The sequence below is a fragment of the Oxyura jamaicensis genome, chromosome 15 (assembly GCF_011077185.1).
Source record: "Oxyura jamaicensis isolate SHBP4307 breed ruddy duck chromosome 15, BPBGC_Ojam_1.0, whole genome shotgun sequence".
In the NCBI taxonomy this organism is placed as follows: domain Eukaryota; kingdom Metazoa; phylum Chordata; class Aves; order Anseriformes; family Anatidae; genus Oxyura; species Oxyura jamaicensis.
In genome coordinates, this window is record NC_048907.1 from 271,468 (window position 1) to 293,806 (window position 22,339).

The following is a 22,339-nucleotide window of genomic DNA, read 5'->3' on the forward strand; positions in this document are numbered from 1 at the left end:
TGAGACCTCTGTAGGGTACCTGCTTAGTTTGTTTTGCTTTTTAATCATGCTAGAAGAAGCTGTTTATGGTTTACTTCAGGTGCCTATGCAAACATGTAAGTATGGCTACAAAACCCTAATGGTACATGTAATAATTTTGCTACTTAGTTCATTCCTTTTGGCAAATACCCCAGTTACTCAATGCCTGAATGAAGATCCAGCCTCTTCAGCTGAATGGAGAACAAATTATGATTGGGAAACCCATATGCTTGTTAAGCCTTGTTTCTTCTTCCAGAAGTAGAAGTGAACAGCAGCATACCTGAAATATTGTGTAGCGTTCAGGTTCAGTGCAAGACTGTTTGAGAAGCTCACTCTGTAGATGAGGTATTTAGAGTTGTATGGGAACTTCATCTACTATCTTTTAATCAGGTGGCAATGATAAAGATGGAAAAACACATACTCTTTGTGATCAAGAGATACAAGGACTTTATCACTAGCATTATGCAGGAACCAGATGCAAGAAAATTTTGTTAGTCTTGGAGTATTTCCCAACAGCTAAACATCTAAAACTTGAGCAGTATTGAACAGATTTTTATTTTACTTGCAAACAATTACAGGATATGAATATTTCTCCAGTAACATAGAGAAAGCTAAATTTACAGTTAAGAAGTTGAGCAGATATGCCAAACAACTGACTTTTAAAAAAACAAGGCACCCTCACAGTCACTTCCGCTAAAAAAAAGTTGCTTTTTTATTCCCCCTCTTCCCCCCCCCCCAAATTAACCGTCTGCTCATTAGATGTGTTACAAATGGAAGAGTTGGGATGGATCTGTTGTGGTTTGCAGCTTTTTGGCAGATGAGGAATGTAAGTAGGGTTTAGTAGTTCTTTTCAATAATAATAAGTGGTATAGACAGAACAGTATCGGAAATAACATTACCATGTGAGAACTATTTACATTCCAGCAATGCCTATACTGCACGCATAACAAGTTTAATAGCCAGCAAAGAGGCCTCTACCACATGTTGCAGGCAAGTTAAGTACTGGAAACCATTGGAAGACTATTATGAAATTTCTGTTGTTCACACCAGTGCAAAACTCAGTTCTCAATGAATTTCAAGTCTATATTCCCCTCTTACTGTAAAGTGTAATACCAAAAGCAAATGTGTAGCATAGCTGTTTTGCTTCTGCAGGAAGTGCACAATTTTTGGAACAAGGTGTTCATCTTAAAATATATAGGAGGTTTTATCATTGAAATTTTTAAATTTGATTGCCTGACTGGGCTGAGACTCATGTATTCAGTACACAGTTCACTAGCTATAGCAACTAAGGAGCATATGGGTGGTACATTCTGGAGTCTAGTGTTTCATGGTTAAGCTCTAGTTAGAGGCATCTTAAAACTGCAGAGAGCTTTCAAGATAACTCCAATAAGCTTTAGGCAGCTATGGGTTAATCTTCAGTCTTCCTTCCAGACATGCCTAAGGTATCTTTTGTTGTCAAATCTATCTTCCATATATTCAGAAGAGTAAAAACCAAGGAAATATATTTTCAATTCTGCCTTTTTTTTTGTTGTTGTTATTTTCATTGTTATAATTGTGACTGAACTGGGGGAACCAAATGATGAATTTCAAAGGATTAACGTAGATATTTTTTGAGTGAGCTTAGCTGGAAAATATGGATTCTATGAATATTCTGTTTTCTACATAACTGGATAGTAGTAGTTGATGGTGAATGATTAGTAGTACTCAAAATGTTGACAGCATCTTGAAAGATAAATGTGTAAATAAAACTGGCCTTGATTTTGAAATGAAAAAGGATAATTGCTAATAGAGAGTATGATGAATTGAGATTGATGTCTGTTGATCTGTTATGTACACCATCCACAGCTGTCAGTGATAGTCAAGACTTGTGAGTGATTCAAGCGTATAGTGAAGGAGAATACCTCTTTAGACAATGTGGAGAAAAGTAGGCTGACACAGCTCTTAAAGGATGGCCTTGCTAGCTCCTTCTGTTTTGTTGTAGCCATTTCAATAGGTGAATTAATCATGTAGGGCTATGTCTCAATCCAGAGTTGCTGCAATACATTCTAATTAAACGTGTTTAGTGCTACAGCTCTAAGAGCACCAAATAGCTGTTCTTTTATTGATGGTTTGAGACTTGTGAAGAGTAACCTGCAATGAAAACAGTTACAGAACTAACATTCAGAAAGACAAATTCTGTTCCTCTTACACTTGCATACTACTTTTTTTCCTTGAAGTGCTGGTACAAGTGAGGAAGGACCAGAAATACTCAGAACTCCCTGAAGTGCTATTAAAACAAACAATACTTCTAATAGCAAGTCCAGGAGTGTAAGGTTAACCCTTAGGATCTCTTCCTTCCTTCAGTCTCTCTTAAAGCTGATATTTCTAGGGTCTTTTACTTTATGTACAGTTGGGAATCTCTCTGTCTAATGTGCTGGTTTCCCTTCTAAAAGCAAAATAGAAAATAAATAATCACTAGAGTGTCTTATGTGACAAAAAAAAAATACTTAAGAGTTTTCTGGTCAGAGAGGTAGTATAAATAGAACATACATTTGAATGTGGAAATTGCTACATAGTTACAAATAAATAACATATCTTTATTCTTTATGAATACAAAGCAAACAATGTAGTTTAAATATTGATCATCACTGGAAAAATGCTAAAAAAATCATCCTTTGTGTGGCATAACAGTGGGTGAAAAATAACTTTGCAAGGTGAATCAGTATGTCAGACTAAATTACAAGAAGATCAGTGGATAGTGTGGAATCTGTTGAAGTAGTTATTACAAGTTTGTGGAAATTAGTTCCAATGGCTTGTTTTTGTTTTTGAATGTTTTGTTGTTTTCCAAAAAAATCCAAAGAAACCACTTACTATTTCATAATGTTACTGTGGGTATTCAGCAGTACATGGCATGATTTGGTGCCTAGGGATATCCCATTTGGAGTGCAGCAGTTGGTAGAAGAACTCCAGCACGGTGTGTTTTCCTATCAACAAGAAATTTTGGAGGAAGCAGGGATGATGGCCTATAACCAAGTAAGATTTTTAAGAACAGATTAAATAAATTTCTGTCAAATACAGTTCAGCCCTTGGTGACTAGCCTGTTTAACAGGATTAAACAGATGGACTCTTGAAGTCCATTTCAGAAATGTTTTCAAGTATTTTTGCCTTTTTTTAACCTGTTGTATATTCTAAATGATATTTTTTTTATGTTATGTTTCTTAAAATCGTTTGTTTGTTTTTCTTTAATCTTCTCTCAAGTCTGTTTTAATTAAACAAAACTTGATTTATTACTGTAGCCGGTAGACTCCCTACTGCTTGGTGGACTGGAATAGTTGCTTCATGTCTTCAGTTTTTTTTTTCTCCTATGTAAATACATCCCATTTTCCTGTTTTGCTATAATATCATCTTACTAATCAATCTACTGTATTTTCATTTTTTCTAACTTAAACGGCTGCCTAATCAGCTGTTCTTTGTTTTTTTGTTTTATTTACATATTTTTTTTCTTCACAGAAACTTTATCTTTTTTTCAATTTCATACATAATTTTTAATAACATTTAATCATTTCGTTACAAGTATCCTCTATTTTGACTTTTGTCAGAAAGTCAACTTTTTATAGTTGACTTTGTCTCTGATAGTGCTTTTAGTTTCACCTAGCTTGTCAACTTTTACAAACTAATAAAAATACCCTCCAATTTACTGTGCAAGCTACTTGAGTATGTACTGATTGGTTGCTGATCTAGTGTAAACCTCTTAACTTCTCACTGGTACTTATTTTCAGTCCAACGGTGAACTGTTTCTTGATAACTGTCTCTGCCTGTACATTACCAAATTTCTTTTCACTGTACTGTTTAACCATGTTTCTCTTATGTCTGATGCATACACAGTATTGTTAAAAAGCCTTAATGTAGCCAAAGTGCAATACCTACTGTATCTTTCTTATCCACAATTCAGTTACCATGTGAAAAGAAGATAATAGTTTAGTTTGAGATTTGATTGGGATAACAAAAACAGTTGTTGGCTATTGGTTAAGCTTGTCATACTGTTTCACTTACCCTTACAGGTGATTTGTAAGATCTTTTGTTCCATGGTTTTTCCAATAATTAATGTTAATCTCACAGTCTTTCAGGAATACTTAAAGCTATATGGTTAAGAGCAGATTGCTCTTAAACTGCATGTCTGTTCTCTCACTAACTTGGATTTCATTAGACCCAACTGATCTGGAATCATCTGACTTAACTGATTGATCTTAAATGAGTTCTGTTTCTATTCTAGCCAGAATTATCTACCCCAGAATTGTTGGCATTAATTCTGTTTCTGTAGTTGACTTCCTTAATTGAATGCTAAAAGAACCATCAGTAACTGAAGGTACAGTGACTTATTAGTACAATTAGCTGCTGCCAAATGCAGCAATTGAAGCTTGGTAGCCTTCTCTTAGGAGAGGAAATAGGAAGAAAGTTGCTTTTTCGAGTGACTTGAAATCATGAAAATACTTTGGAACATTAGACTGATATCTGGAAACGCTTTGGTGGCCAGCAAATGAGATTTCCACAGAATCGCTACATCTAAAAACACGAGTAGTATCTTGGGAAAAATGGACTGCTGTTGTTTTGAGCCAACATGCTTGCTAATGTTTGATACATCTAGCTTCTAGCTTTTGTCATATCTCTGTGGGTAACCTTTGAGTGACCCATGACTGATGAGTTGGCTGTGTTGCACATTGAACTATTTTGCGTGAGAGGAAAACTGAATTCTTCATTTTGAAACCTGAATCTGTTGCAATTTTTCTCCGCCTTTTGAATTGTGTAAGAATTGACAATTAAGCCTATTTGAGTGGATTCAGACCTTCAAGTGGTGTTTTTCGTCTCTGTTAGAGGATTTATTGCAATGAAGTCTAGAACTGTGCTCATCTCCCATTATTATTTTGTTACCAGTTATATATCTGCATATGTATTTCCTTTTACTGACTTTTTGGGGGACTGATAAAAGGAGATGAAGGAAAGAGACAGCTTTGGTAAGTTTCAGAATTTCTACAGTCATAAGAGATGTTATCTGTATAGAGAAACAGACGAACAGATCACTCATTGTCTGAGAAACATGAGAAATACAGCTAGTAAAACGGTTAGAGGTGGTCTGTATTGCCTCTGTTGCTACCCTGGCAACTCAATGTTCCACAAGTAGTAAAGCCCCTGCTAGTTTCTTCCACTTCCATGAGAGGAAAAGAAAATCAGAGTAGCATTCCTTGCCTGAGCATTGACATGCAGTACTATGTTCTGCCTTTGTAGGGCTTGAGGGCTTGTCATTCAGGCAAGTGGTTTTGTCCTCCAGTCTTATCTTTGCCTTAGCTTTGTTCAGGTGCTGTTATTAGGACACTACTCTTTCCAAAAATTTCTGTCTGATGCCAAACTTCCCTCAGTTACCTAGAGCTGCTATCTTCATTTCACAACAGTCTAGATCATGGTGACTATTGACTTCTCTCAGACAGTTTGAGAGCTCTAACAGACCTGAAAGGCCAAACTCCTTTCCTTGATCTAGTCATGGGATCTATCCTCATTGTCTGAATGAGGTCATGCACGGTGTGTTTCTGGAATAGGAAATGAGCACCTTAAGAAAAAGGCAGTGTTCTGATGACGTAAGCTAGTGTGTGTATATATGCTCTTGCTTCATGTTTTCAGGGAGTTTTATAAAATAGCACAATAATTAGAATTGCCTTTTGATATGTGCTTTTCCTCTTTCTTTTGCAACAAGATTGGAAAAGGTACAAAAACACGCCTATGTGTGCATCTGTGCCTGAAGGACAAAATATGTATACATGTATGTATTCACACAATGTGTACAGAAATTAAATGAAGTAAAATAGAGGAAACACAAGTGAAAAATAACTATGAATCACTTTAAGTGATCTTGGTCTTGTGAGTTATGAGACCAAAGTACAAACTTCCCAAGTAATACATTGCATACAATTTCTGTGCACTGGAATATGTGTATTCCAGTAAGTGATATGCTAGCTTGTACTGCAAGTCCTGAGGATATGTTATTGTTCTGTGAACTCTTCAAGCATAATGGAAATGGAACTAATAAAGAACTAATAGAGTTCTAATAGAGTTCTAAAGAACTAATATAGAACTAATAAAGTTCTATAGAATCATCAATGTGTAGAGAATAAAAATAGGAAATGTTTAGGGTTTTTCATGATACGAGAAAAGCAGGGCACCTAATGAAATTATTAAGGAATAGGTTAAAACAAACAAATCTAATTATCATAGTATTATACGTATTCCTCTGATAACCTATTCAAAGTGAGAGGTTAGAGGGCAACAGGTTAGTGAAGGAGGCAATGAGGGTTCAAAGTCAGGATAGCTGAAGTAGCAAATAGAAGAAAATTTTGCTTTGTTTTACCCATATATGACAGCTGATGTAATGGGTGAATATCAGCGCTGTGATTAGCGTTTGCTTTGCATGTGAGAAATACGGTGGTTTATCTACACACATCTTAATTACATGGTGGATAACACAGGATATTGTAGCAGCCTGTAGAAGTATTTGGGTTCCACTGTTAATTTGATAGCTGAGAGGGCTATTGAAGAAACATGATACGTAATTGTCCACATGTATTTTAGAAAGTCTTAAAAATACTGTGTTGCCAGGATCTGGATGAGTGTGTTGCAAAAGATAGCTTTATACTTGCTTTGATTCATAAGCATCTTCGAGTCACCACTGTCAGAGAGAAGGTACTAAGATGGACAGATCTTGGGTCTAACTCAGCAGCAGTTCTCGTCTTCTGGGCTCCTGACATTACAGGTGGTAAGTCTTGTTAAGTCTTGGGCTAGTTAGGTCCTTTGCTGTTGGCATACGTATACTTTTCTTTAAAAGGTTTTGAAAGATTTGGTTATGACTGAACACAAACATTTTTCAGCAACCAGAACTATTTTTCTCCTGATTTGCCTTACAAGGTAAAAACTATTTTAAGTGGGCTAGAGAGCTTCCTTACTGCTGAGACAATAAGTAATGAGTATCACACAAGATGAGCCATTGATCTCATCTTCAGAGAACAATAAATCTGTACTGCATCACCTACTGTTACCCATAGCAATGAAAAATATGTAAAGCTTTTGGGGGGAAATACGGATTTCCCAGTTTTCAGGTGGACAAAGAGTTAAAAGCTCACAGTGAATAAAAGGAGAAAGGCATGTTCTGTTCAGAGAAGTTATGGCCTTCTGAAAAGAGAAAATGTCTACAGGCAGGTTATAATATAAGCAATTTAGGAATGATTTGAAATTTCTTTTTGAGTAGATGAGAAGTAGAATAGGTACGAGTAGGAGAGAACACAGTACAACAAACAAAGCATTAAATAAGGTTTTGCAAGGGGACAACCTTTTGTGTTGGAAGGTAGCCCTTTTTCCCCATGGAGATTCTGAGGCTCTGTTCTGGTGGTCTGTGCAGTAGAGACTGAGCTTTGGCAAGCTGAACAGCGCATGATGTCATTGGATGCATAACATATGCACTGAGAGCTAGTAAATACTGTTCACACTGCAGTGCACTGCCAGATGTGTGTGCTGGAATGCAGTTTGAGAAATGGAAAAGTCATTTTTATAAAGACACTAAGAGATGAAATAAGAATGTCCTGTACTGGGCCTGGTCAGGTCACGGTGGCTGCCAAGTACAGATGCTCTCTGCAGGGTTTCTCACTCCTAAACCCCAGGTTTTTGTTTGCAAGAGCAGTCTGTTTAGAAGGCCTTATTCAGCATTTTTCTGTAGTTCAGAGATGAGCTCTGAGAATCTCCTGTTTTATCCAAAAAACAGAGTTTGTTAGTATGAATGATTTGCACCGGGTGAGAATCAAAGGTATCCATTCACTCCAGTTTTCACCTTTCTTTCACTGACTGTTAAGAATGATTACAACTTTATTACATCAGAGGCTTCTGGTGCCAGCCACTTTTCTGTTTACTAATGCACAGATCTCTCTACAGATTAATGTGCTTCCAGGCATTATCTGAATGTCTTACTCAACAGTCCTTCACATGCAATGAAAGCAATGTTGGATTTGCATTTTTCTGTACTTCAGAGTGAAATTACAATTCTCTGCTAAATTTGAGGTCAACTATTTGTATTAAGCACAGTATACGTTACCTTGTCATCGGTATATAGAAAGTTAAATTTAGCTTTGCTTCCCCTTCCCTTTGCACAGACTCTGAGAGGTTAAAGGAGGAGGGGAGCAGCTGGAAGGCAGCAAGAGGAGAACGCCTACAGAAAGTCAGGAATTCCTTATCCAAATGGGACTGACAAGAGAGTAAATTTCAAGCTTAGGTTTCTTCTGTTCTATTTGTGTTATTTTTTGATATTTACTGATGATCTTTCAAGCTGAAATGGTTATTGCTAACTAATAGTATTGTGGTCTGGCTGATTTGTATGCAAGACTACAAACAAGTCTCCTATAAGAGTTGTACAGATAAACTGCCACTATGGAATCTGTGGAACTGTGCCATTTTTGAAAGGTTTGTTTAAGATGTACTCTGATCACTTCCTCAGAGGAATGTTAAGTCTGTGTCTTGGTGGGAGATTCATGTTTTATACTTCTGGAGTAGAAGTCATTCGTCTGCTTAGTTTTGAGACTGTGTACTCTGAAAAAAGGGTCTGCTTCCTTCTGTTTGGGATACGTAGGCGTTTTTGCCATGCTGTCAGCAGTATGTGTTAGCATGCCTTGTGCTTGACAACTAAGGAGGCAAATTACGTTCTGTGCAGCTTTAATAAGGAATACCACAGTCCTGTAAATACCGCTATGCTTGGATAGATACAGCAAATACTCCCAGACTTCAGACAGCAAGGCACCTTTCAACAAGTATTAGCAGAAAGGAATCGTCTTTCCCATACACAAGATATACAATTTGCTGTATTCTCAATCTGTAGAAGGAAGATCTATTAGAGGTGTTTCTAGACTGATTTTGTCTGTTCTGTTAAAAGGATTCAGACCAAAGTAACTGGCTGACTTAATAGGCCAAGCTATCAGATTTACAGAACAACTTGTCTTATCTGGTATGTGGCTCCTGTAGCAGCTCAGCTCAGTTCAGTTCAGCAGCCAGAACACCTGTTTTTTGTTTGTTGGTTTCTGTTGTTTGTTTGTTTGTTTGTGTGTTTGTTTAATTGAGGCTGTAATGATTTGGAACAATTTGTTGTGAAACTTCTTCAGCTTTAGAACTTTGAAGTTGTGGTTACTAGGCCCAAGCCTTTACACTTTTTAATTAGAAGGGGTTTTTAATCAGAAGTTTAACAGTAAACTTATCTTAAGTGGTAGGTATAAGTTTATTGGCAGCACTTTACCTGAATTATGATACTCACAGAATGGCAAATGGGTAGCAAAAGGGAAAACTGATGTTAATCCAGGTAGTTTCTGAAAGCCTGCTATGTTGTCATTTAGAACAGTAAAAATACGTGACTACGCAAAGCAAGTATTATCAAACCAATTTCATTTGTCTTTCACTTCCTCTATATAGAGCACATACAAAAAGACATCCTATGCAAAAGTGAAACTTAAGATCTATAGAATTTTCTCCATCTCTCCTAGATCTTAATAGTTTGAAAAGACTTTAGTTAATTCTTGCCCTTTCTTATATTTGCGTACACTAGTCAGGTAATTCATTCTCGTACTTGCATTTTTATTACTTCTTGCACATGTTCAATAGCTGCTGTCAGAGGTATTGCCTATCAAAGTTACTTGACAAGATCTTTTTTCTGTATATTACATTTTCAGTTCTAAGTATGTTTTCTGTGCTACCTATGGATTATCATTAGCTTGCTGTTGTAGTGCTTGAAAACAATTGCAATAGGTGAGCACTTCATGATAGTGAAGCTGCCTTATAGGCAGAATACTGCAGTAGCTAACTTATACATCTCTAGAAAAGACATTTTTCAGAAGCCAAGAATGACCAAGAAAGCCATTACATTATTTCCTTTTGCATTCATTTATAGCCTTTTTCATTTGCTCATACTGATTTTGTTCAGCAATTGTTTGTACTGAATAAAGCCTTCATTTCTGTGCATATTAATGCTGGAGTTATATAAGCCTGCAATAACATGTCAATAAAACAGTTACTTCTATAGAATTGTATCATTTTGAGGATTAAAGAAAGGAAGCTGTATAAGAAATTTTACCATTAATGTGCTTGCTGAAAGCTAGTAGGAAATATGGCTGTATTTTCCATCACTGATGTGCTATTTTTAAATATATATACACATATATATATGTATATTCCTCTTGAGTTAGGCATAGTTTTACAAAACTTGAGAGCATAAATGAGATTTTGTTTTACTTTTTGATCTTACTTTTCTTTTTTGGACTTACTTTAAAGGTCAGTTTATAAATTTAGCAAGTATAAGAAATTATTGATCCATTCAAGTCTAATGACTGAGCTTTACTTGTAGTAGCATGGTTTGAAAAGACCACATCCAACTATCAATCTTTATTACAATGTGCACCATATTATCATGGTACAAACTCTGTGATTTGCTTTAATGTACAGATTAAAAGGAAAGTTTCAGGTTGGCTGAATGTCTGAGGGAATTGGTAATGTGTTATATCAATTTAGACTCACAGGTCACTAGCTTGGAACTATGTAAGTTTGTGAAAAAATGCTATTTGCTTGATAGAATGGAATTGCTTGTTAGTTCTTATGATGCTTACATGAGAGTGACTGTGTCTTTAATTGGCATAAAGCATTTCTGGCTGATAGTCAAAGCAGAGGCTGTTCATGGAATGGGTTGTGGAGCCTGGGCTCCGAATTCTGCTGTGGCCACAAGTATTAGTCCTTATTCTGAGGGTTTTAGACATGTCTGCACAGATGTTATGGGGAATCATGTAACAATACTTGCTCTTTTATATTTGCTCTGTGCATGTCTGAAGAGCCCCTGTTTCAGGGGCATCCACTGATAATATTGCCTTTTATTTAATCGGAAAATGTTTGTTGGAGAAATGGGGACGTAAAAATGAGTGCACGTGACTCTTCAAGAGTGAGTTTGTGAGTCTGCAGTGAGATCGCCTGTTAAAATAAATATTTAGTAAGAAAAGAGACTGCAAAAATAGTTGTAAACTTCTGTTTACATAATCTTTTTATTGTCTGGTTTAAATATTTTTGTCTTTAAAATGTATTTAAAATTAATCTTTGACATCAATAACCACTTAGATAGATGCAGCTTGATTATTTTCTTATTTTCATTTTTTGCAAATAGCTTGCCCCATGCTCGTCCTGCCAGGCTTGGGTGGAAATTGTTGCATGGTTGGCTCCTTCTGTTCCCCCATGCAGAAAAATGTTGATACCTATAAGTCTCATGTTCTTTCACTGTTGGATGCTTGAACACGAGATATTAAGTGAACAACATAAGTTCTTGTGTATTTTTAGGCTGCAGCCTTGTTTGTGCTACAATTGACCTAGTTACTCTTAAATGCTCTCACAACTTTATGCTGAAAAATGACATTGTAAGTCAGGTTCTGAATATGTGTTCTGTGATGTAGCATGCTGGCCTGTCTGCTTTAGAGCAATACTAATTGCATCTTGACATGGTCACTGGCTATTTAGGTTCTTACTTTGATGAGCTCTTCTAAGCTTACGGTCAAAAGTAGTGAAGTTACATAAAAACACATCAGAAACACTTCATCATGATGGTGAATGCAGTAGACTACACCTATATTTACTCATCTGATAGAAATATTCCTTCTGGAAAGAATGGGCTCTGTGAGAGTTGGGATGCACTGCACCCCATAGTGTTAGACAGGTTTGCTCTCTGTAGGCACTGTGAAAAGGTCTGGGTTGACAGTAGTGTCAGTAATTGGGACAATATGAGTTAAACATCCATTTGGATATACTTCTCCAGCAGCAAGAATTTTATGTATAGACCCTCAGAGTGCAAGTTGTCTCTGCTCCAGTGATTTCAGAGATGCTGTATAGTTTTATAGCACATCAAGATTGTTTCTTACTTATAAAATTATCTCTGACATGACAATGAAGTTATTTTTCACATAACTGTGGCCTAAAGAAATAACTGCTCTTTGAACATCCATCTGAAGATTTATGAGTTTTTTTTTTTTTTTTTTTTTGAGAGCTTGTTGTCTGTCTATCTGTATAAACTCTGTCACTGTACAGAAGGTAAGTTTATTCCTTTCTTCCTTTCTCATAGTGCTGTAGCATAGAAAAGGGCGGCTGTATAGCTTCAACACTCCATGGTTTGGTGAAAAGATGATACTGAATATGGATGAACTGTGTCACATATTTTATTCATGTATTCCCAACTGAAAATGTGAACAGACACAAATGAAGTTCCTTTTCCACATTTTACAAGAAAGTTCAGCAGTAAGACTGTCTGTCATTGTAGATCAGTAGGAGAAGACTCCTTAGAGAGTTCTAAGTGCTGTTTCTGACTGTTACAGGATCTTTTCTTGAAAATCTCAGAGCTCAGGAGTAAGATAGGTGTTGTAGCATACTTCCATTTCCACCATGTAGAAGAGAATTTGTGAATTGACAAAACAGATTCTTTACAATACAATAGTTTTATTATAGAGCCTTTACAGAGGAAAATAAAAAAGAATTTTAAGTTAAGCATTGCATTTCTCTAAAGTTCTGTGTCCTGAAAAGCAGGATGAACCATGCAGCATCACAAAACTAACTTCCTCCCCCTGTAAGCTCCAGAAAAGGTATTTGTTAAAGCAGTTTGTGTTGAACTTGGTCAATTTCCTAAGTGTACAATGTCTTAGGCAATATTTGACGTACATAGCTATGAGATAAATTGCTTTGCAAACGGTTTGTCCCTGTCTGCTTCAGACTTCATCCTTTCCCTCAGTGGCAAACACTTTGAAAATATTTCTACAAGAGGCTTTACTTAAACATGTACCCACAAAAGAGATGGTCTCTGATTAGGTTGAGTCTTGATACTTAATTTTCTTCAGCAGCATATAAAATGCTAAACTTGGAGGAGCTCTAGTGAAGAAATACAGTTTTGTTTGACCTTGCCCCTTGTGGCTCCTTGTAAATTAGATGATTCACTTCATTATGCAATTAGTTGCATTTTTAAAGGAAATTAATTACTGCAGTTATTCTTTCTCCACCCACCTTTATTTTTGTGACTATTCTCTTCAAATGATCCCTTCATTTTCCTTTCTAGCTTTTCAAAATTCATGACCTTATTAAAACTTCCTCTGTTCTAAAACACTGATTAGTGAACACAGTATTTTTGCTGTTCTGTAGTGTTGCTTCTTTTTGTATAATTATCTTTGTCTTGCTCAGTAACGTGCTAAGATTCTTTCTACTAGCAAAGGAATTCCACAAGTTCATTCTTCTTTCCTATAGTTTTCTGTTTTTACCTCATCTCCCAAGGTGTGTTAGCATTGCACAATATTTGGGATTATATGCTGGCAATTTGGCTCATTTAATTCATTTTATTTTTCAGTTTCTTCTTGTCATTTTCAGATATGTCTGGAATGCACCCCTTTGGGAGCAGTGTCTATGCAAGCATATGTTTTCAAACTATAATTAAAAATGTTCACACTTGGAACATGGCTAGGGGTTGGGTAGGGTAGTTGTTTTCAATCTTCTAGAATATTTGTGGATCTGTATTTCTACAGTGCTGGTGCTTCTTTGAAGATACAACAGCTGTCTGTTTTCCTGTTTGGTGTTTTTTCATATTCAGGCACGGAATTGCTTCATTTTTACACAAACCCGTTTTTAAATCTCTTCCTCTTCTAGCAAATATTTGTCTCAGAACTGTAATGCAAGTGTCAACATACAGTGAAGAGTAAGATGATTATCAATCTCACTACTCTCTGCATATCAATGAACTTAAGTTGCAGCTGGATTCCTTGGAAAGAATTAACACATATGTTTAAGTTGTACTACAAGAAGCAGGCAAAGGGGTTTCATTAAGATCGTAGGGAATAAAAGCAGTAATTCATATCACTTGCTAATCAACAGAAGAAAAACATCAGAAAGTTGACTTACGCAAAAGAGATCATGGCTTCTCTAACCTTAAAGCTTACTCTTTTTTTTATTATTATTATTATTATTATTTACCTTTTTGTGTCAACCTTTAAGATGAAATTGTTGTGTTTTTGGTAACTGAAGACCTATTCATTCTTAGATATGCAAGGTAGCAGGTAGGGTCATATTGCAGCCAGACTAATGTGACCTTGTCCATAGATGAAGTTCCACTGCCTCTTTTAATTTTCTTCTCTACTTTATTATTTCCTCATGGATGATTTTATGCTAATTTGTTCATACATAATCTCTGTATACTGATCATTTAGAAAAATGTGTTTTTTTTTCTGAACTTCCATCTGGCAAAGACAAAAAGAATATACTCGTGTTTTCTCTGTGATAGATGCTAGAGCAGCCCAGAATCACGACATGAAATTTAAATTTAATTTAAAGGAGCTTCATTTAGTGTCATATTTGTTGAATGCAAAAATGCAAGCAAAATACGATTTATTTTTAATACAGGGCAGAATAACAGGCACATATGATGTAAGTTGCAGCACAGGAAAAACAAACTTGGGACAGGAATTAATTTATTGCAGTTACATCTAACTTGAATGTGCCCTGACTGGTAAGCACTAAGTGGCATAAATAAAAGAAGGTCATAGCTATTACCCCCTTTGTCTAACTCTGCCATGGGGTCACATTGCATCATGTGCTGTATACCTTCAGAAGCACAGACTCCGAATCTTCTGAATCGGTTGGCAAGCTCTGTTTTTATTCAGGTTAAGACAGCATTTGAGGTAGAACATATGCTGTAATCTGTGTGGGTTTATATGTATCCCATTTTCTGCTATTCAGCTATTCATTGTAAAGCTGTCATGTGCCATCACTGGACAGGACTTAAGTTTTCATGACTTTATTTATGATTTAAGCAGAAGTGGCATCCCTCCAGGCACTGCCTAGAGATGAGCCTATTGTTTATGTGTGATACCTGTATTCCTGTGATTCCTATTGTTTGTGTGACATCTGTGTTTCTGTGATTCAGGCAGTGCTGCCAGCAGGTCCCCCTGCACAGCACTGGTGAGGCCATGCCTGGAGTGCTGGGACCAGTCCTGGGCTCCCCTGTACAGGAGAGGCGGGCATTTTGCACAGAATCTGGCGAATGGCCAGATCATGGAGGGGCTGGAACATCTCTCCTGTGAGGAAAGGCTGAGAGAGCCAGGACTCCTCCGCCTGGGCAAGAGAAGATTCAGGGGGATCTCATCAGTGTCAATAAATGCATGAAGGGAAGGTGCAAAGAGGAACAAGCCAGTCTCTTTTCAGTGGTGCTCAGTGCCAGGACAAGAGAAAACAGGAATGAGCTGAAACACAGGAGGTTCCCTCTGGCATCAGGAAGCCCTTTTTTTTCCGATAGGGTGACTAAGCACTGGCACAAGTTGCCCAGAGAGGTTGTGGAGTTTTCCTCTGTGGAGATATTCAGAAGTCACCTGGGACATATTCCTGGGCAACTGGCTGTTGATAGCTCTGCTGGAGCAGGGGTTGGAGCAGATGACCTCCAGAGGTGTCTTCCAACCTCAGCCGTTCAGTGATTCTGTGGTTTATTGCTTATCGACAAACTGCAACCTCCAGGGTTCCCACAAAGTGATACAGGTGCTAAAGGAGAGTATGCTTTTCTGGTTTAGCCATGTCTGTTTTCATTCTAAAATTTGTATTTTTCAATAAACGGAAATGGTTTAAACTGCTGATGGCTAAAATGCACATGCTGTAGTATGGTTGGGGTTGCTTGGCAACGAGAGAGCAGCTTCTGCACGCAGGAACAAAACCGTCCTCTCTGAAATCACTAGCATGTGAAATGGAAGCGTTTTGTCACAGAACTGCAGCATTTGGGAACAATTCGTGGAGATGTAAGGGAATATTGTGAATGTTGGAACATGGAACAAAATTGTGGTTGTCTTTGAATTCAGCTACTTAAATTCAAAAATATTTATTTCTAAATTCCCCATGCGTGCAGTCTTCCTCTCCTTGACCTGACAGCACTTCCTGTGAATTCGCTGATCTAATCCTTGCTGATGGCTGCACAGCATTGTTGCCAGTCCTTTGGATCCATCAGCACTGGCTGACAAGGCATTGTGGAGTGCTGTGAAGCACAGGTGCGTGGACATGCCACACTAGTGCACAGACAGGCAAACATGCCCATGCATTTGCCTGGTCTCTCTTGCTCTGACCTACTTGTTTTCTTTCCCATGTGTGCTCTTCCCCTCTGTCTATCCCTCCTCCTTCTCTTCCTTCCCCCTGCCCTGCAGCCCCTTTGGAGAACTAGAGTGTAAGTTGAATTTTTTTTTTTCTTTGGTGTTCTTATTTATTCAATGACCTAAATTTGTACAACAGGAGAATCCCATAAAACTGAACTTCATAGGGATAGGATGCTTCTGCTTTTCCAGTGAATGGAAGCTACTCCTTCCTGTGTCCACTCTGATACAGCAGTGCAGATTAAACCAGAAGCCTCATCTGAATGAGGTCAAGCTGTATTTGTAAAGTTTTTTGATCAAATTAGCAGTATTGCTAAAGAAACAGCAAATTTCCTTGACATCTGTTTTTTATTACCATTCTCCTCCTCTTAGGTGTTTGTTTTTTCTTTTCTGTGCTCAAAGCCACAACCAGCTAGAATCAGGGTCTGCAGCTTGCAGGTGTCAGGAGAAAAAAAAAAAAATGAAGTCAGCAAGGTGTTTACAAGAATCTCAGTTTTAAGGGCAGAAAGGCAAAAGCTCTTAACACTGGCTAGTTCTTTTCACCTACAATTTGGTCAGATGGTGTACTGGGTCTGGCTGGCATGTTAACTTTCCCTGGGTCTGGCTGCGCTCTGCACTTGTAGCTCGAACAGCAGTGGTATCACACCGGTGTTGTGTCTGCTGCTGAGAAGTGCTGGCACAGCATCAGGACTCTCTCTAACCCTCCTAGGGGGTGGGCAAAAAGTGAGAAAGAAACATCACCAGGGCAGCTGACCTAAACCAACCAAAGGAATATTCCATACCATATGATGTCACACTCAGCAATAAAAGGTGGAAAAAGGAAGAAGAGGGGAGGGGTGGGCTCTGGTTGTGAAAACGTCTGTCCTCCTCCCGAACACCGGCTACGTGCGTTGAGGCCCTGCTTCAAGGACGTGGTCAAGCATCGCTCATTTGTGGGAAGTAGAGAGTAATTTCTTTTCCTCTGCACTTCCACATAGCCTTTACTTGTTCTGTTTAGTTATTCCCTTTCCCCCTCCCTCTTCCCCTTTCCCTTTTTTCCCTTTAGTTGAATTGTTTAATTAATAATAATATTTCCTTAATAATATATATATATATATATAATTAAATCATCCTTATCTCAACCCGTGAGTTGTTCTTTCCTTTACTTCTTCCCCTCCTCATCTGAGGAGGGGGAGTGAGAGAGCGGTTGTGGTGTTCAATTGCCTAGCACGGTAAAACCACCACAGATGGCCCATGTGTTTATAGCATTAGAAAATGTGCACTTGAGAAATGTGAGGGAAGAGGAACCTAAACTGATTACAAGTCTTAAAGCATCCTAATAAATAATGATATGAGGTGAGAAAGCAGTTCAAAGGTTAAAGGGAAAACAGTTGTTTCTACTACAATGAATAGTGATAAACATTTCCATCAACTTATGTTCTAAGGAAAAAAGTGGAGTGAGATTGTCCTGCTGGGATGAATGTAAAGTCTGGGCTACCTGGATTTTGTCCTTGCTTAGAAAGAATCTAAATGCTACAACTTCAGTCATGAAATTTACTTCTTTGATATTAACTACTTGACTGGAATTACAGCAATGTCTTAGTGTGAATCCCCTTCAGTTACTGGGTCTTGGTATGTGTAAGGCCATCCTGCCCTAGTTACAATCAGTACCTTTTGCATTTGTCCAGATAATGCTTTCCTTCCTCTAACGTCCCTTCCTGGCTCTCTGTGTAGTATTGTGGATTCTTTAGAAAAAGTACTGTTATGAAAGACTAGGAAGGTGCCTCTTGCACAGTTTGTTTTATCGCTAATAAATAATATATTTCACGTAAAATAAGGCACAATTTCAGTGCTCTGATGTAGAAGGGAGTTCTCCTCAACCTAAAGTTATGTTCTTTTGGAATCGGCAAAAATATCCTGGAGGAGGAGGTAACTTAGCCTTTCCTTTGTAAGATGCCAAACTCTTTGCATGCAGTAGGTGTGACAGATGCAGTTCATCAGAGATGGGCAGATCAGGTGCCCTGTTGTGATATGAAGCAAGTGCCAGATAGCTAGAGGTGACTTATTTTGCTCCTTGAATTTCTCACTCAAGACAGCAGATGGTAATAGAAGTCAGCAAGGAAGGGTTTGTAGAAACCCTTTCTCCAAGAGAGGTCAGATAGCAAAGAGGATATAATTGGTAAATCTTTTGCCCCCCAGGTATTACTTTGACCCGCATCTTGATCAAATTATAGTTGTCTCCATAGCAGCAGTACTTGTGCTTGCTATGGAAAGAAGGAAGGGGAAGTCATAATTAAAAGCAGGTCCCAAATGTGTGTTGTTTTTTTCTGGTAAGAATGATACAATGACACAGCTGAAGCTTCTTTGGTCAGTAACAGTCACAATTAACAGATAGAAAGCAACCACATTCCTTGGTAAGATACAGTTAAAATTTAGAATGTTCCCTACCCAATGAGCTATAGAAATACATATTTTTCCATGAGACTATCACATAAATATTTTACTAGCACATCATTACATTTAAATAATGCATCTCTTTTGATGGAAACAGCACTAGCCAGCAAATTTCTATTTGTGACTGAAACCTTCATCCTTAAGCTTCTTGATCTGGAATTTCCTCAGTAAATAATTAGCTTTTTCCATGCAAATAAAGATGGATTTGTCCCCCCATATTTATTTCCGAATATTTTAAATTTCAGCATAAATGTGTGCTTCTGAAGAATCAGGGTGCCATACCATGTGAGTTTAGTTATTTCTCCATGTTTTGTTGCTCTTTGTCCCTGCTACAGATGAGTTTGAATGGCTATTCTGTTAATAAGAGGCTCACCCTGGTTTAGGCAGAACTCTTTCTAGTTCCCTGTGTGGAAACCTGTAAATTATTTGTTTCTATATGCATAGTCTTTGTTGAGGTGTTGGGCACTGAGTGTGCTGGGCTTGCTTGGGATGGTGTTGATTTTCTTCATAGCAGATAATACAGTGCTTTGTTTTAGATTTGTGACCAAAATAGTGTTGATAACACAACAATGTTTTAGCTATTGCTGAACCATAGCTACACAGCATCAAGGCCTTCTCTGTTTCTCAATCTGTGATAATGCTCATTTCCTTGCAGCTTCTCTATCTATTATGTATATATATGCATGCATAAATATTTACATTCATGACAGAGATGCCAGAAGAGTCTCTTGCTATGCTGTGAAAGATGATGAAACAGGGCAGTATGCTGTTCTCTTTTCTGTGATACATGGCATGGAATAGGGCTCTTGTTTGTAATTCTAAAAGGTGTCATAAAGTGTATAGTCCCATTTGTTTCACAAGGGATGAAAGGGATGGAGTTTTATCACAAGACTTGGTCCATTAAAAGACAACTGCCTAATTTGGGGGCAAAAGCCCCAAATGAGGTAGAAAATAGACACATGCATTTGTATATGGCCTGTAAGAATAAGGTTTAGTTTCTTGTTGTTGTTGTTTTTTAATACATGTACATGTCTTGTTCATTTCTGCACTGCAAGCAAATTTTTGGTGGGAACTCTTGCTACCACTTCTGTTTCTGCTTGTCAATGATCTGTGTTGGGCAAATAATTCTAAACTAGACCTACTATATGAAGAAAATACTTTAAAAAGTGTGTCTAGAAGTCTGGGTGATGAGTAACAAGGAAAGAAACAGACCATTCCATGTCCCTTGTTCCCTGTGACTAGCACGGAAGAGAGATCTGTGCAAAAGTCCATTCCCTACAGGCTCTAGTTCAGGTACCAGCACTTCAGAGGGGACTCTGTATCGTAACAAGATTAGCCTTAATCTTATATTGACATATTTGATCATTTCAGGGTACCAATGAATAACATGTAATTAGTGACAGGCACCTGTAGCCCCCAGAAAAATCAGCTTGGATGGCCAGCTCCCTCACTTGCCCCTCCAGCTTAATGAATCCATTTTCCAGTAATAAATAGAATTCTGTAGACTTTTTCGTTATCTTTGGTTCATTTCAATTCTACATCTCTTTGAACTAGGTCATGCTACAACTCTCTAATTAGTGTTAAGCAACCAGTTTTTCTCAGCTTCCTTCCTGTGGAAGGAAAATTCCAGTGGAATTTTCCAGATAAGCATATCCTTATTTCTCAAAGCCTTGTCCTTGGTTTTTTAGCCTGGAATGTACCCATGCGAAAAGAGCTTTTTTTGCCTGGCTAAACAAAGTGTTTTCCAAAGTGTTTTGCAGTCTTTTGAAGAGCGTCAGCTGCTGAGATACAAACCCCACTCAGAATGAATTCACAATACTGTTTCTTATTGAGAAGATACACAGAGCATGTCATAGGTTACTGACATGAGGCATAGTCCTGTACAGGGAATGATGGCACATGGCTCTCTACACACAAGCAGTATTTTGAGCCAAGGATGACAAGGAGGGGGAAGCTGATTGTTAATTTTCAGCCACTTCACTGTTAATGAACTGAGGGGCATTTAACTGTGGTGGACGAACATTATCTTCCACTTTGTATTCATATTCATGCATAATGTGTCCAAAGATTGAGACTGAACTTTACAAAGCCCTAGTACTTGAATTTTCTTGGCTTTGCTGATTACTGGAGAAAATGAATCAATTCACTTTGAAATGGACGTGAGAATTTCCTTCTGGTGATGGAGATGAAAGCTGCCAAGGTAAGAGAATGATTTCAACATTTTCTGGCATTTGATTGACTACATACGGACTAGCTTCCAAGCTGGGAAGAGAAACAGACTTAAAAAAAAAAAAAAAAAAAAAAGTGTTTTCTTTAATTTTAAAGAATTCGGATAACTCTGACTTTGAAAGAGTGAATAATGTTTACAATTTCCTTCAGATATCAGGCATTTATAGTGCCTTTATTCTGGATATTTTCTATGGCTTTGAAAATAGTGTCAACAGTATCTTTTTTTTTTTTTTTTCCTAAAGCAGGAAAAAAATATAGCTGAAATGCCAATCACTGGAGGAGTAAGAATTAAGATTAAGAGTCAATCAGCTTGCTCCCTTCTGTGACAAGTTTGTATGCACAGCTCCTGCTTTCCTTCCTGTTAATTATCTTTACTCAAGAGGAATTTCAGAAACCTGTTGATCATGTCAAAACAATACATTTTGCAATCTGCTCATGAATTAAATTAAGCTTCTTTCTGACAGCATCAATGGTAAATGACACTGTCTGATTCTGATCACTTACTTTCTTTACTGAAATATTAATTTCAGTTCATTTATAGAGTTCATTTATAGAACTCTCCAGACTTGTCAGAGGGACTGCGGCCTCCTTCAGCTAGGAGATGTGGGAGGTGAGCTGCCTCTGGCCTCCCGCACCGGAGCGGGGTACTTGGGGGCGCCCCGCGGGCATACCGGCCTCTGGTGCTCCTCGCTGCTGCTGGGTTCCAGCAGTTCTCGGATCAGTGACTTTTTGAGCCAGAGGTCAGCGTCTGCGTGCCCAATGGCTCCTGTTAGAACAACAGAGCACTGAAAGCACTTGGGGTCTTTTTGAACTTAGGGGGGTGTTTTGCCTTATCTATATTCCGTGCCGCGAGTGCCGTGCTGTAGTTTTGCACGGACTGAAAGTGGGCATCCTTTGTTTTGAAGCTGCCATCTGATCTGTGCCTCCTGCCCTTGTTGTGAGGGAGGTGGCACGTAGCCCTTCAGTTTATCGCTGCCAGTGGCAGTTGTGTGAATCTGTTTTCCCAACTGCTAGAGCTCAGATATTCGAAGCCCAGGGGTCTTGCAGCTGGTCAGTGCCTCGCTGTCCACCCTCACGGCCCTTCTGCTGCCGGCACCCGCGGGGCAGGACGCGGAGCTGCGGGGGGATGTCCACGAAGTGGCCGCACCGCGGTTATGCTCGGTCTGCTGACACCGCCTGTATCGCTTTCGTTTGTCATCGCTTCCTTTCCAGATAATTCCAAATTCCAGAAATAATTCCGCGGCAACCGCCAGATAACTCCCCATTGTAATTACAGGAGCAATTCCGCGGCCGTGCGCGGGGCCGGGCCGCGGCGCCGCCCCGTGAGATGGGGGGGAGGGGGGGATACGGTCTGGCGGGGGCGGGCCCGGGGGGCGGGTCCGGGCGGGAGGGGGGCTCCGCCGCCGCCCGCGCCCCTCTCCGCCCCCGTGCACGGCGGGGCCGTGGGCGGCGCCGGGCCGGGGTCTGGCCCCACA

At 38.6% G+C, this 22,339-nt stretch overlaps 1 protein-coding gene and 1 long non-coding RNA gene across 6 annotated transcripts in view; one reads left to right on the forward strand and one right to left on the reverse strand.

Annotated features, from left to right (window-relative positions):
* TTC28 (tetratricopeptide repeat domain 28) overlaps positions 1 to 22,339 on the forward strand; it is a 159,906-nt gene that overhangs the window by 25,789 nt on the left and 111,778 nt on the right. The gene's annotated exons all lie outside the window — the stretch shown is intronic.
* On the reverse strand, positions 1,656 to 4,248 carry LOC118174945. Its single transcript, XR_004754817.1, has 3 exons — positions 4,051 to 4,248; positions 2,869 to 2,981; positions 1,656 to 2,443 (listed from the first exon to the last, which is right to left on the reverse strand). It is a non-coding gene; the product is annotated as an uncharacterized LOC118174945 (long non-coding RNA).